This window comes from Eptesicus fuscus, chromosome 14 (assembly GCF_027574615.1).
Source record: "Eptesicus fuscus isolate TK198812 chromosome 14, DD_ASM_mEF_20220401, whole genome shotgun sequence".
NCBI lineage: Eukaryota > Metazoa > Chordata > Mammalia > Chiroptera > Vespertilionidae > Eptesicus > Eptesicus fuscus.
Genome location: NC_072486.1, coordinates 54,898,867 through 54,901,809, shown reverse-complemented (window position 1 = coordinate 54,901,809; position 2,943 = coordinate 54,898,867). Strand labels below are relative to the sequence as shown.

The following is a 2,943-nucleotide window of genomic DNA, read 5'->3' as shown; positions in this document are numbered from 1 at the left end:
CCCTTTATTGATTTATTTTTAATTTTATTGATTGATTTTAAAGTGAGAGAGGAAGGGAGAGAGAGAAACATTGATTTGTTGTTCCAGTTCTTTATGCACTCACTGGTTGCTTCTTGTATGTGCCCTGACCAGGCATCAAACCCACATTCTTGGTATATCGGACAATGCTCTAACCAACTGAGCTACCCGGCCAGGGCCCAATCCCTTTACTGTAGAGATGCAGAAACAACTCCAGGGAGGTGAAGGGATTTATCTTTGGTGATACAGCCAGTTAGTTCAGAGCTGGAAACAGAACAAAGGGTTCCTGGCTCTGAGGGTCTTTTCATGGTTTCTCAGAGGACTTAACATCCCTTTCTGTGGGAGTCCCGAGGTCCCCAGACAAAGGTCTTCCCCAAAGAATTGAAGGTAGACTTCTGCGTCTGTGTCAGCTTGTGTAATGGCTCCTGGGAGCTTGGCCTCCAGTGACACCTTGATCTCCTCGGCCTCACTAACCTCCATGAACCTCCACCTCTGGATGGTCTGGGTCTCTAAAGCCAGGCCCATGCCACCATACTGTCCCACCACCACGCCACAGCCCACCCATGCGGAGCATGGTGCTGGAGGCACTGCAGGCGGGGGAGCAGCGCCAGGGCACCTTGGTGATGGCCATCAAGGTGTACATCCTGCAGAAGTACCCTATGGTGGACGCCATCCGGCTCAAGTACCTGCTGAAGTGGGCCCTGGATACTGGCATGCCGTGCAGTTTCCTCATCAGGCCCATCAACTCCAGGGCTAGGGAGGCCACTGGCAGCTTCAAATTAGTTCCCAAGCAAAAAAAAAAAAAAATCCAGCCCGGGAAGACAGCCACCGGGTCGGCCCCCTGGAGACTGGGTGAGGCCAAGGAGGAGGCCCCCAAGAATGATGGCCAGACCAAGGGCAAAGAGGCAAGAGTGGGCAAGGCCAGGAAGGCCCCCCAACAGCCAGACAAGGCCACATGGGAAGTCAAAGGTTAAAGGCAAAAAGACAGCCCAGATGCCAATGCCTACAGGAAAACCAAAGCTGGGACTCAGAGTTCAAAACCCACAGTCACCAAGGGTGAAAATGGTGTGACTTCCCCAGCCAAAAAGAAGGCAGGGAACAAGTCCTTAGAGAGGCCACTGCCCAGGGTGCCAGGAAAGGGTCGAAAGCCAAAGCTGCTGCTGCTCCTAAGGACAGTGAGTCCAAGATGGTACCTGGACCACTGCCCAGGAAGACAGAGGTCCCCAAGGGCCCAAGGGCTGGCATGTCCACCAAGGCCTCATCATCCAAAGACACTAGTAGGAAGGCTGAAGCCAAGAGCCAGAGGCAGGGTGGACAGACACTAAGAGTTTTTATTCCCCCCAAAACCATCACTTTATTTATTTTACTGTAGCCTATTTATCAATAAGGAATTTTCCCCCTCAAAAAAAGAGAAGAATTGAAGGCAGCATCTCCCTAGATTTTTCCCCTTGTGTCCCCCTCCCAGAGAGCCCCTGCCATCTCTCTCAGCTGGCATCATCACCAAGGTTATGTGACTTCCCCCAAGGTCACACAGGAAGTGACAACAGAAAACTAGAATCCAGAACTCCTGACTCAGGGTGAGTGTGTTGACCCCAAAGGGGCTACAGGCAGCCTGGACATGAGAGATGAGGGAAAGAGAGACAGAGGGTGAAGGAAAGTTAAAGAAGTGACCAGAAAGGCACCGTGAGAGAGAAGCTGGTGTTGGGAAGAGAGGACCACCAATCTCTGACTTGGCTCCCTGGTCCTTTTTCGTTTCATGTGGACAAAACTGGAAAAATAATTGGCTGATTGTTGACCACAAGCATGCAGCTCATTTCCCAAAAACCTTAGCTTAAAATTACTCTTTTGAGAATACACATCTCTGTTTATCAAACAAAAAATAAATCTGACCACAAGCACTGTTGTGCCAACAGAAATATTTTGCACAAATAGTAAGAGTGGACATTGAAAGGAGCCAGAAATTGCCAATCACAGAGTCATGGAGCTGAACAGATCCTCCCCTCCCATTGTTTATTAACTTCACCTTAAAATGCCCTTACCTGTTTGATGCTAGTAACTAACTTCTCTAACAGCTAGAGCTACCCCACAGTGGATCTGGCTGCCTTAAGGAAGGAAGACTTGAGGTCTTTTAGCAGAATCCAAGCAACAACCTTGAGAGGCAGGAGAGGTCAAATGCAGCCATACCAAACTCTTTAACATATTACTTTCTGTGCAGAAGAGCATTCTTACTAGCTTAAGGATTGGGGCAGATGGCCTCTAGGTCACATTCCAACACTGCGATGCTATGTGTTTTTTCTGTGTCATATTTCTAGTCTTCTCTATGTCTTGAACATTCCTGGGTGTGTCTGTACATTCTATTGTACATCTTGGACACCCCAAAGCAGAGGTTCTCAATAGTATTTCTCTGTACGATATACAACTTACACTTAATTAAGATTTCTTTTTAATGGAAAAGAAGATTCCCTGACGTTGAAATGTTTCTCCAACCAGACAGATTCTGTAAAATGTAATTTATCTGCTCTATTGTAGCTATATTGCTTTCCTCTGAAATATTCTTTAAAAAAAATGTATTAACTTCATTTTATTTCCTGATTTTAAGAGTAATATAGATTCATTATAGATAATTTGAAGGGCATAAAAAAGTATAAAGAAGAAAATGAAAATCATCTCAGATTGTATATTCTAGCTATGACTACTACTAACATTGGGTAGGATGCTTTTCAAACTTTTTTCTTTGTATAGATGTGTGTATCATAAAACTGGAACCATACTGAGTACATAGTTTTATATCCTGCTATTTATGTTTGTATTATGTGGCAAATGTTTTTCTAAATAATTAAATGTTATTTTTTTTTTAATTAAATGTTATTCTAAAATTAGAGGCCTGGTGCATGAAATTTGTCCCCTGAGGGTTCCCGGACTGTG

The 2,943-nt window shown here is 45.3% G+C and overlaps 1 pseudogene; it reads left to right on the top strand.

Annotated features, from left to right (window-relative positions):
• The first annotated feature begins 436 nt into the window (after positions 1 to 436).
• Positions 437 to 1,390, top strand: LOC129151389 (histone H1.8-like; annotated as a pseudogene).
• The last annotated feature ends 1,553 nt before the right edge of the window (positions 1,391 to 2,943 follow it).